The sequence below is a fragment of the Aegilops tauschii genome, chromosome 2 (assembly GCF_002575655.3).
Source record: "Aegilops tauschii subsp. strangulata cultivar AL8/78 chromosome 2, Aet v6.0, whole genome shotgun sequence".
Taxonomy (NCBI): Eukaryota; Viridiplantae; Streptophyta; class Magnoliopsida; order Poales; family Poaceae; genus Aegilops; species Aegilops tauschii.
Window position 1 is genome coordinate 239636697 of NC_053036.3, and position 12725 is coordinate 239649421.

Below are 12725 nucleotides of genomic sequence, written 5' to 3' on the forward strand. Positions count from 1 at the left end.
GATATTCTGCAAAGTAAAAAACAAGCAAAAAATAGCAACTGGCACTGGGCACTATGTCAATAGGTTAGTCCCAAAAAATGATAGAAAGTTGCTAGTAAATGGATATAAAACATCCAAGATTGATAATATAACAGCATGGAACAATAAAAAATTATAGATACGTTGGAGACGTATCAGACACCTCTGCAAATCTTTGCTTCCCTTTGGGAATGGCCTATCTATTTACTTTTATTGTTGAGTCATCACCTTCTCAATTTAAGCACCAGTCTTGAGAGCACTATTGTCATTCTTTTGCATTGAGTATAGTTAATATTGTGTGCATCATGACTGGATCTCTTCTACCATGAATTACAATGTTTAGTCATTGCTTGAACTTTAGGGGTGCTTTACATTTATGTTCTACGGTCTCAGAAAGGGCTAGCGAGATACCATGTTATCATATTATATCATGATTGTTTTGACAAATTGTTGGCATTTGAGATATGTTATTATTGCTCGCTAGTTGACTATGCCATTGATATGAGTGAATGTGATTTCTAAGTGTTATCATTTGCATGGTTAGTTCATGATCTTTGTTGAAAACTTGGGTGCTATTTAACCTTATATACGGATACAAGAACAAAAGAGTTCGTAAAAGTTTTTTTATCACTTTCAGTTTGTCAACTGAATTGCTTGACGACAAGCAATGAGTTAAGCTTGGGGGAGTTGATACGTCTCCGTCGTATCTACTTTTCCAAACACTTTTGCTCTTGTTTTGGACTCTAATTTGCATGATTTGAATGAAACTAACCCGAATTGACGTTGTTTTCAGCAGAACTACCATGGTGTTGTTTTTTGTATAGAAATAAAATTTCTCAGAATTGGAAGAAACTTTCTGGAGATTTTTTATGGAATATATAAAAAATACTGGAGTGAAGATCCACCAGAGGGGGGCCACCAGTTGCCCACAAGGCAACAGAGTGCAGCCACCCCCCCCCCCTCCAGGCGCACCCTAATGCCTTGTGGGGCCACGAGGCTCTACCGACCCTAATCTCAAGTCTATAAATTCCTTTCCCCTGAGAAAAAGTAGGAGAATAAGTTTCATCATGTTTTACGATACGGAGCCGCCGCCACCTCCTGTTCTTCATCGAGAGGGCTGACCTGGAGTTCGTTCGGGGCCCCAGAGAGGGGATTCGTTACCATCATCATCACCAACCCTTGTTCATCGCCAATTTCATGATGCTCACCACCGGGAGTTAGTAATTCCTTCATAGGCTTGCTGGACGGTGATGGGGTTGGATGAGATTTATCATGTAATCGAGTCAATTTGTTAGGGCTTGATCCCTAGTATCCACTATGTTCTGAGATTGATGTTGTTATGACTTTGCTATGCTTATTGCTTGTCAGTAGGGGCCGGGTGCCATGATTTCAGATCTGAACCCTCTATGTTTTCATGAATATAATTGATTTCTTGATCCTATCTGCTAGTCATATGCACTTGTTATTGTTCTTATCCATAGACCCCATAGTGGCAATTGTTTGGGATACTCTCCGGGGATGACTGTAATTCGAGGAGTTCATGTATTCACCATGTGTTAATTCTTTGTTCCGGTTCTCTATTAAAAGTAGGCCTTAATATCCCTTTGTTTCCTTATGGACCCCGTTATCACGGGCATGCAAGTTCTTCTTATAAGCATGTATGACTATATACGGAATACATGCCCACATTACACTGATGAATTGGAGCTATTGTGTATCGCTCTAGGTTGTGATTGTTATATGATGAATGTCATCCAACAAAAATGTCCATCACTGATCCAATGCCTACGTTTTTCATATATTGATCTTTCCTAAGTTACTTTTGTTGCTGCTACTATTACAATCACTACCAAAACTGCTAGTCTTACTATTACCATTGTTATTGCTACTGTTACTACTACTATCAAACTATCATACTACTGTGCTATTGATCACCTTGCTGCAGATATTTAGTTCTCCAGGTGTGTCTAATTGAAAACTCAATTGCTAATTCTTACAAATATTCTTTGGCTCCCCTTGTGTCGAATCAATAAATTTGGGTGAAATACTACCCTCGAAAACTATTGCGATCCCTATACTTGTGGGTTATCAAGACCTTTTTCTAGCGCTGTTGCCGAGGAGCATAGCTTTATTTGCTGAGTCACTTGGGAATTATATCTATTGATCACTATGAAGAGTCTGAAAGACACTAGAACCAAGATCGTACCCTCTAAGACGAGGGGAGGTAAGGAACTGCCATCACACTTTGCTCACCACCTTCTATTAATTCTGATATGTCGCAAGTAATTGATGATGCTACTTCTGCTGTGGATGATGCTAGTGATGATTCTAGTACTCTGCTTAATGAAACTGTGCCACTAGGTGAATTTCTTGATGAACAACTTGATAAAGCTAAAGAACTTGAAACTAGTGAATATTTGTGTTGGATGATATTCATCATGTAACAGTCAGAATCTAGAGCGATACAAAATAGCTCCAATTCATCAATTAAATGTAGGCATGTATTTCGTATATAGTCATACATGATTATAATAAGAACTTGCATGACATCTTTTATCCTACTCTCCCATGGCAGTGGGGTCCTAATGGAAATCTAAGGTTAATTAAGGCCTCCTTTTAATAGAGAACCAGAACAAAGCATTAGCACACAACATACATGAACTCCTCAAATTACAGTCATCCCCGGAGAGTATCCCAATTATAGTCACCTTGGGGTTTGCTGTTCAGAACAATAACAGTTGCATATAACTTGTATATAGGATCAAGAACTCAAATATATTCAAGAAAACATGAAGGGTTCAGATCTGAAATCATGGCACTCGGGCCCTAATGACAGGCATTAAGCATAGCAAAGTCATAGCAACATCAATCTCAGAACATAGTGGATATTAGGGATCAAGCCCTAACAAATTGACTCGATTAGATGATCAATCTCATCCACTTTCATCTACCTCCAATATGCCTACGATGGAATTACTCACTCCAAGTGGTGAGCACCATGAGGTTGTCGATGAAGACGGGTCGATGATGATGACGGCAATGAATTGCCCCCTCCGGAGCCCCGAACAAACTCCAAATCAGGCCTCCCAATGAAGAACGGGAGGTGGCGGCGCTCCTTATCGTAAAACACAATGAAACTTCTTCTCCTATTTTTCTCGGGAAGACGGTACTTATGGAGGTGGAATTAGGTCATACGGTGGTCGCTTGGCCCCACAAGGCAGTAGGGCGCGCCTTGGGGGATAGGCGCCCCTGCCTTCTGGGCAGCTGGTGGCCCCCCTCTGGCACGTGGTTGCTCCAGTATTCTTTATATATTCAATAAAAAATATCCGCTAAGTTTCATGCAATTTTGAGAACTTTTATTTTTGCACAAAAACACGAAGGTAGTTCTCCTGAAAACCGTGTTAGTCTGGGTTAGTTTCATTCAAATCATGCAAATTAGAGTCCAAAACAAGATCAAAAGTGTTTGGAAAAGTAGATACATTGGAGGCGTATCATTAGCATAGAGTGCATGGTCAACACTTATTTTATGTTTCCTTCCTCGGTACTTTTTTCATTTCAAAATAATCTTGTTCACTAACTCTGGGCAATATATGAAAAACAAATATTCAAGAGAAACTAATGAACCCGATGTTGAACCATGCAGATCCTTCAAGCCGACATATCTTACTGGAAAGTAATGTTGGCTTAAACTCATTTAATGCTTCCTTGGTAAGGCCAGTTATCAAATAGATAATCTAGAATTTGATTAGAATAGAGTTTCCTTTTTATAACTTTTTTCCTTTCTACATAATTGTAGGTAAAAATGGTTGCCTTCAAGGAAAAACAATGGATCTTAATTGGTGCTAACTTCACAACCAAATGCTTTGATCTTATGAACCTTATTATAGCGGTGATACATTTTTACCAACGATTGGTGCAGTAACTTACAACTTCAAGGATTTGTTTGTTGCTACATACCAAACATGTACTTCACGGAATATAAGAAACTTTGAAAAGATTTCTATAGTACCCAAGGTTAATTTTAGGTGCAATTTCATGCAACTCTTTCTTGTCCTCATATGCCTCACAACAGTTAAACACTCTGTAATTCACCCAGTCTGTTACCATTGTAAATTTCAGCTATGACCCAGGATTTTTGATTCTTCAATATATTAGCAGCTACAAAGGTCTTGGAATGGACGGTTCCTCCAATGTAAGTACCTAAAATTTGAAAGGAGGCACCTACTTCTTATGCATTGTCTCAAACATAACCAAGGAAGCAACAGCGAAAAAATCGCAATTATTAATTCTGAAGGACGATCTACAAGCTCTCCGCAAGAAATTTTTGTTTGGGATTGTCACTTGCAAGGACAATGAAATACATCCGTCATTGGTAACTTCAGTCCCCCAGAAACATGTGAGTAATTCTAGTTCTTACACTTGTTTTTATACTATTCATTCCTCCACATACATGTGGGAAATATTAGTTCTTTCACTTTGTTCTATGAATTAAAAGGTGCAAATAATTTCCTATAATTGCATTTCCACATCAGGGTTTTTGAATATTCATGTTGATGAGGACATGGCTACCACAGTTACACCCACAACCCGTTCCGTTATACCTACTGTACCAATTACTAGAGCACGCACACACCAATAAAATTATCAGATACTTTCGTTTCTTGGTAATGTTTCTAATGTTCATGAGAATGTGACGCTGCCTAAATTAGATACATTTGTGTTGCTTAAAGTTGAAGGGACTAGAATGACAAGAAGGATGAACATTGGAGCATGATCAAGCATGTAGATGATGGTGCGTGCTAAGGGAATAAGAACAGAGTTTTTAGTGGTGATTTCCGCACTTTGAAGTCACCCTGATGACATACAAGAAGATGAACAAAATATACAAGATGGCCTTTGATAAATTTCGTCCATAGTTTATTATTGGTTCTGCGCCACCTTATTTTTGTGTCAGACCCATGTAATTTTGAAATACTACTTTGTAGGCCATTTTTAGAGTCTATATTGTAGGGGAAACGACTTAGGAGGTGTTTTAATCCCACCTTGCCAAGGGTGGACGAAATCCCATCTCCTTTCCCCTATAAAAATAGCCCTCAATTCATCATTTAGACTTGGATTTTAATTAGTTAAAAGTTAGCCATTGCAACAACTTTGTGTACTTCGTTTGTGTCCAACGACCAGGCCAAGACCACTTTTAGATCCCCACTTTTATCAATAGTTCATCTATATTCACAATATTCACATTGTTTTATCAAATTCTTGCTTCTTGCTTGTTCTTTTATTGCATGCAAGGATAGACCTTCGTGGTTATGCTGATCGTGCTTCGGCATCGTAACCTCAGGAGATTGGTTTAGCGATTACTAAGGCGCAACGTCGTGCATGTTTATAGTGGGATTGTACAAGTCGTTCTCCATCAAATCGATAGTTATCATCTTGTTGAAAGATCGGGACCCTCGCCTCTATCAAGTGGTCCTTTCAGGGCTATTAGTCTGTACTTCATCAATGCATGAGTTCAGGTAACTTCTAGGTTTGCAGCCTTTCTACTAAATAACAACAGAGAGTGAACAATTATGATAAAAATGAGGATGATCTTTTGTGACACAAATAAGAACTATCTTTCCCAACTTACCCTCCTTTTCTTTTATTCTCCAGGCTTACATCGCTAATAATTTTTCAACTGTAAGCAAAACTCTACTACCAAGAAACAGTTTCAACTAGAAGAAAGAGTTCCATTGGAAAGTATTTCGTGAAGTTTTATCCATGTCAATGAGAAATCTGTTTTTATGTTGTTTCGTGGAGTTTCCCAATGGATTTTTTATGCTCGAGTGGTAGTTTCCTGCTTACTTACATGAACTCCAGAGATAGTTTCAGTTGTAAAGAAATTATTTTCCTTTTTTTTGCACTACATAGTTCAAGTCTATTTTTTTTGTTCAAGTAGAAGGAGCAACAATAATAGTTTACCAATAGCTTTTCCTCTACGAAGTGAAGCGAAACAACCTTGGAAATGTCTCCGGTCAACCAACGGATCGTTTGTGCGCGTCGACCTTGTATGCAACAATCCGACCAACACTTGATCTTGTCACACAACACCCTCCACACCGCACTTATGTTTTGCAACATTGACCGTGTTGCAAAATGGATGAGCGCAACACAGTACGTACCTACAAGCGTTGTGCCACGCGTCCCATGGACAACCACATACACAACCTTATCTCCTCGAGGCATCTGCCTTCCTCTCGACACATCCCCCCCCCCCAAATTGATTTTTCCTCTCCAAGTCCTCTCCCCGCCTCCCCGTATCCACTCGTGACCAGTGGCCATGGGTGCTCGAGCGCGCATGGCAGAGCTTCTCTCCGACCGCCGTCGCCTAGCTATGTTGCTCCAACCTCTTGCTCCATCGCCTCCACCACCTCATGCACTGTTGTGAGCTACAGTGGCTGCCCAAACTCCATCGCCCTCCCGTTGTTGGCCACCATCATCGCATACGCAACACCCCTCCTCCCTTTCCTAGCCAGCCCGAGCTTCTACTCGAGGCCATGACGCAACATGGTGAATTTCTGTTACAAATGTTGGAAAAAATTCAGCAACAAGACCTCTATTGAAAAATGGTGCGACCGTCGACAGAAAATCAATGGCGTGAATGCTTTTCCCAAATCGTCCACAGTACAAACTCAGCAACTCCAAGTCCAATCTCCAGTGTATACCAAACAACAGGAGAGAAAAACAGCACGCTTACAATCGTGTAGATGCAAACCAGCCAGAACTACACGTACATCCTCAGGCAGAAGAAGTGCGTGGGTGATTCAACAAGAATCGGCAGCAAATTAGAGGGTGGCCCGTCTAATCTCCCTGTCAAGAACACAAACCCTAGATGAATTCTCAACAAAAATACGCAGAACTTGGCCGCCGGAACATGGCGATTTTCTGGTTTAATTCACGCAATAAAAAATACCCTTCCCGATACACAGTCAGATGGCCTTATAAATAGTGCACGCCGGCGCAAAGTTGTACCAAACCTGAACTCCTACGACTTGAGAACTAATTGGACTCAAAAGCTTGCTAGACACGTACTGGTACATGCACGTATGGTACTAGTACTAACTGAAACAAACCGATTTGGACTAGAAAGAAAACTCTCTCTCTCCTATCTTAACAAACTAATCACTATTAACTAATTTAAAAATACGGCAAGCTGATCACAAAAGGCCAAAACAAGCTAGGACTGCTCCCTTGAATGCTCACGTAGATGTGTTTGCCTGCATGGAGTTCTGAAACGTGGCTGGACATCCTCCGGTGCAACAAGTTGGACAGGAACATGTCCAATGGAAATATGTGTTATGGTCTTGCTGCAATGTACATCAGTAGCTTGCTTCTTTTTCTCATAGCGTCTGGTAGGAACTATATACTTTTCGGTATTTCTCTGGTTCACCTTACTAACAATATTTTTAACGACGGCATTTGGGGTCACATCATCCTCCCTTCGTTGAAAGGAAACCGTCCTCAGTTTCAACCTATACCTTGCAGATTTTTTCTTGAACACCTCAACGGTACACTTTATATTCTTTGCATCCTTGGTAAGAACAGAATAGAATTCACCCTTATGCATAAAAGTGTACTCGTTTGTTCGTCCATGATGAAGAGTGTTAACATTATGCTGCCCCGGACGCCCCAAAATAAGGTGACAAACATGTAGTGGCATAACGTCGCATTTATCAACATAGCCATCAACAGAAAAAGGAACCTTCAACCCGTGAGTTACCTTCACTTTGCCAACATCATTTATCCACTTCATATAGTATGGTCTTGGGTGCTCCCATGTTGGCAACAGAAGAGACTCCACCACATCCTTGCTAATCATGTTGCTAGCACTGCCACCATCAATTATCAGTTTTCAAACTTCTCCCTTGATAGTACATGCAGTTTGAAAAATACTCTGCCATTGTCCTTGTTCAACAATGGTCTTGTCATCTCGCTGGACCTTAGGTGCTCGCAAACTCTCCATATCAGGATCATCTTGAGGATAACATAATATAGTATCACCATGACCTCTTTCGATTCCATCCTCTAACTTAGGCGTCTCATCTTCAGATTCTCAAATATATTCCACATCAACAAGTAGAACCCTTCGTTGATTGGAACATTCATGCTTCATGTGTCCATGTCCTCCACACTTGTGGCAAATAATATTACGGTGATGTGATGACGTCGCACTAGATGAAACCTGAGAAACCTCCTTTGGCGCAGCCGCCACTTTGCTCTGTTCAATGCTTCCCGGCTTATAAGAAGGGGTCAGTTTAGCACTAAACCCACCATCAATAGGAGAAGAACCACGTCGCCCACTGTTGCAAGTTGAATGAGTCTCTGAAACTTGCTTCTCCAATACCCAACGTTCAGCATGATCCGCTTGATGAAGCAACTCATGAATATCATTATATTGCATTAAATCAACACGGTCGAGAATATTTTCTTCTAACCCCTCAAAGAAACGTACCATGGTCGCCTCCGCAGACTCACGCACAACTGTACGGATCATCAAAACTTGCATCTCCTTGTAGTACTCATCAACTGATTTCGTACCTTGCACTACATGATGCAGTCTACTATGAAGCTGGCGAGTGTAGTAAGCAGGCACAAAACGTTCCCTCATGATTCGCTTCATGTCATCCCATGTTGTTGGTCGCTCGTGAGTACGGTTCTTATTATCCCACCATACAAGAGCACACTCTGTAAATTTCATAGATGCAACACGAACCATCTTCTCTTCAGAGTAGTTGTGACAGTCAAAAATCTGATTTACGCGCATCTCCCACTCCAAATATTTCTTCGGGTCAGCACAACGTCTAGAGAATTCAGGTATGGTTATCTTGATTCGGCCCAAATCATCATCCTCCTGGGCACCATTGCCGCCATAGTCACGGCGCCGCCCAGCATGGCGGTGAGCCCCAACATCATGTCGTGGTCGGTGAGGTAAGCCTCCACGGGCATCAGAATCCTCAGAAAAATCACCTGTTGGGTAACGTAGTAATAATTCAAAATTTTCCTACGTGTCACCAAGATCAATCTAGGAATGCTTGCAACGAGAGAGAGGGAGTGCACCTTCATACCCTTGAAGATTGCTAAGCGGAAGCGTTACAAGAACGCGGTTGATGGAGTCGTACTCGCGGCGATTCAAATCGCGGAAGATCCGATCCAAGCGCCGAACGGACGGCGCCTCCGCATTCAACACACATACAGACCGGGACGTCTCCTCCTTCTTGATCCAGCAAGGGAAGAGGAGAAGTTGAGAGAGAACTCTGGCACCACGACAGCGTGGTGGTGGTGGAGCTCGTGGTTCTCCGGCAGGGCTTCGCCAAGCACTACGGAGGAGGAGGAGGTGTTAGAGAGGGGGAGGGTTGCGCAAGGGGAAGGGTGCGGCTGCCCTCCCACCCCCCCCCCCCCCCTCTATTTATAGGGTTAAGGGGAGAGGGGGCCGGGCCCCCTAGATGCATCTAGAGGGAGGCGGCGGCCAGGAGGGGGAGACTTGCCCCCCAATCAGGTGGGAGGCGCCCACTCCCCCTAGGGTTTCCAACCCTAGGCGCCTTGTGCCCTTGGGGGCGCACCAGCCCACTAGGGGGTTGGTTCCCTCCCGTATTCAGCCCATTAAGTCCTCTGTAGCAGGTGGCCCCACCCGATGGACCCCCGGACACCTTTCGGTGGTCCCGGTACAATACCGATAACCCCCGAAACCATTCCGGTGGCTGAAACTGGACTTCCCATATATAAATCTTCACCTCCGGACCATTCCGGAACTCCTCGTAACGCCCGGGATATCATCCGGGACTCTGAACAACCTTCGGTAACCACATACAATTTCCCATAACAACTCTAGCGTCACTGAACCTTAAGTGTGTAGACCGTACGGGTTCGAGAACCATGCAGACATGACCGAGACATCTCTCCGGTCAATAACCAACATCGGGATCTGGATACCGATGTTGGCTCCCACATGTTCCACGATGATCTCATCGGATGAACCACGATGTCGGGGATTCAATCAATCCCGTAGACAATTCCCTTTGTCCATCGGTATGTTACTTGCCCGAGATTCGATCGTCGGTATCCCCATACCTCGTTCAATCTCGTTACCGGCAAGTCTCTTTACTCGTACCATAATGCATGATCTGGTGGCTAACTCCTTAGTCACATTGAGCTCATTATGATGATGCATTACTGAGTGGGCCCAGAGATACCTCTCCGTCATATGGAGTGACAAATCGCAGTCTTGATTCGTGCCAACCCAATAGATACTTTTGGAGATACATGTAGTGCACCTTTATAGCCACCCAGTTACGTTGTGACGTTTGACACACCCAAAGCATTCCTACGGCATCCGGGAGTTGCACAATCTCATGGTCTAAGGAAATGATACTTGACATTAGAAAAGCTCTAGCAAACGAACTACACGATCTTGTGCTATGCTTAGGATTGGGTCTTGTCCATCACATCATTCTCCTAATGATGTGATCCCGTTATCAACGACATCCAATGTCCATGGTTAGGAAACCACAACCATCTATAGATCAACGAGCTAGTCAACTAGAGGCTTACTAGGGACATGTTGTGGTCTATGTATTCACACATGTATTACGGTTTCCGATTAATATAATTATAGCATGAACAATAGACAATTATCATGAACAAGGAAATATAATAATAACCACTTTATTGTTGCCTCTAAGGCAAATTTCCATCAGTCTCCCACTTGCACTAGAGTCAATAATCTAGTTACATTGTGATGAATCGAACACCCATAGAGTTCTGGTGTTGATCATGTTTTGCTCGTGGAAGAGGTTTAGTCAACGGATCTGCGACATTCAGATCCGTATGTACTTTACAAATATCTATGTCTCCATCTTGAATATATTCACGAATGGAGTTAAAACGACGCTTGATGTGCCTGGTCTTCTTGTGAAACCTGGGCTCCTTAGCAAGGGCAATAGCTCCAGTATTGTCACAGAAGAGAGTCATCAGGCCCGACGCATTGGGAATCACTCCTAGGTCGGTGATAAACTCCTTCATCTATACTCCTTTCTGAGCTGCTTCTGAAGCAGTTATGTACTCCGCTTCACATGTAGATCCCGCCATGATGCTTTGCTTGCAACTGCACCAGCTGTCTGCCCCACCATTCAAAATGTACACGTATCCGGTTTGTGACTTGGAGTCATCCAGATCTGTGTCGAAGCTAGCATCGAAGTAATCCTTTACGACATGCTCTTCATCACCTCCAGAAACGAGAAACATATCCTTAGTCCTTTTCAGGTACTTCAGGATATTCTTGACCGCTGTCAGTGTTCCATTCCGGGATCACTTTGGTACCTCCCTACCAAACTTACGGCAAGGTTCACATCAGGTCTGGTACACAGCATGGCATACATAATAGAGCCTATGGCTGAGGCATAGGGGATGACACTCATCTTTTCTCTATCTTCTGCCGAGGTCGGGCATTGAGCTGTGCTCAATCTCATACCTTGCAATACAGGCAAGAACCCCTTCTTGGACTGATCCGTATTGAACTTCTTCAATATCTTGTCAAGGTATGTGCTTTGTGAAAGACCAATCAGGCGTCTCGATCTATCTCTATAGATCTTGATGCCTAATATGTAAGCAGCTTCTCCAAGGTCCTTCATTGAAAAACGCTTATTCGAGTAGGCCTTTACGTTTTCCAAAAGTTTTATATCATTTCCCATCAATAGTATGTCATCCACATATAATATGAGAAATGCTACAGAGCTCCCACTCACTTTCTTGTAAATACAGGCTTCTCCATAAGTTTGTATGAACCCAAACGCTTTGATCATTTCATCAAAGCGAATGTTCCAACTCCGAGATGCTTGCACCAGCCCATAGATGGAGCGCTGGAGCTTGCATACTTTGTCAGAATTCTTAGGATCGACAAAACCTTCCAACTGCATCATATACAACTCTTCCTTAAGGAAACCGTTAAGGAATGCCGTTTTGATGTCCATTCGCCAGATCTCATAATCATAGAATGTGGCAATTGCTAACATGATTCGGACGGACTTCAGCTTCGCTACGGGTGAGAAGGTCTCATCGTAGTCAACCCCTTGAACCTGTCGGTAACCCTTAGCGACAAGTCGAGCCTTATAGGCGGTCACATTACCATCTGCGTCAGTCTTCTTCTTAAAGATCTTATTATTCTCTATGGCTTGCCGATCATCGGGCAAGTCTGTCAAAGTCCATACTTTGCTTTCATACATGGATCCTATCTCGGATTTCATGGCTTCAAGCCATTTGTTGGAATCCGGGCCCGCCATCGCTTCTTCATAGTTCGAAGGTTCACCGTTGTCTACCAACATGATTTCCAGGGCAGGGTTGTCGTACCACTCTGGTGCGGAATGTGTCCCCGTGAACCTACGAAGTTCAGTAGCAACTTGATCCGAAGTTTCATGATCATCATCATTAACGTCCTCTCTAGTCGGTGCAGGCACCACAGAAACATTTTCTTGTGCTGCGCTACTCTCCGGTTCAAGAGGGGGTACCTCATCAAGTTCCACTTTCCTCCCTCTTACTTCTTTCGAGAGAAACTCTTTCTCCAGAAAGGATCCATTTTTGGCAACAAAGATCTTGCCTTCAGATCTGAGGTAGAAGGTATACGCAATAGTTTCCTTAGGGTATCCTATGAAGATGCATTTTTCCGATTTGGGTTC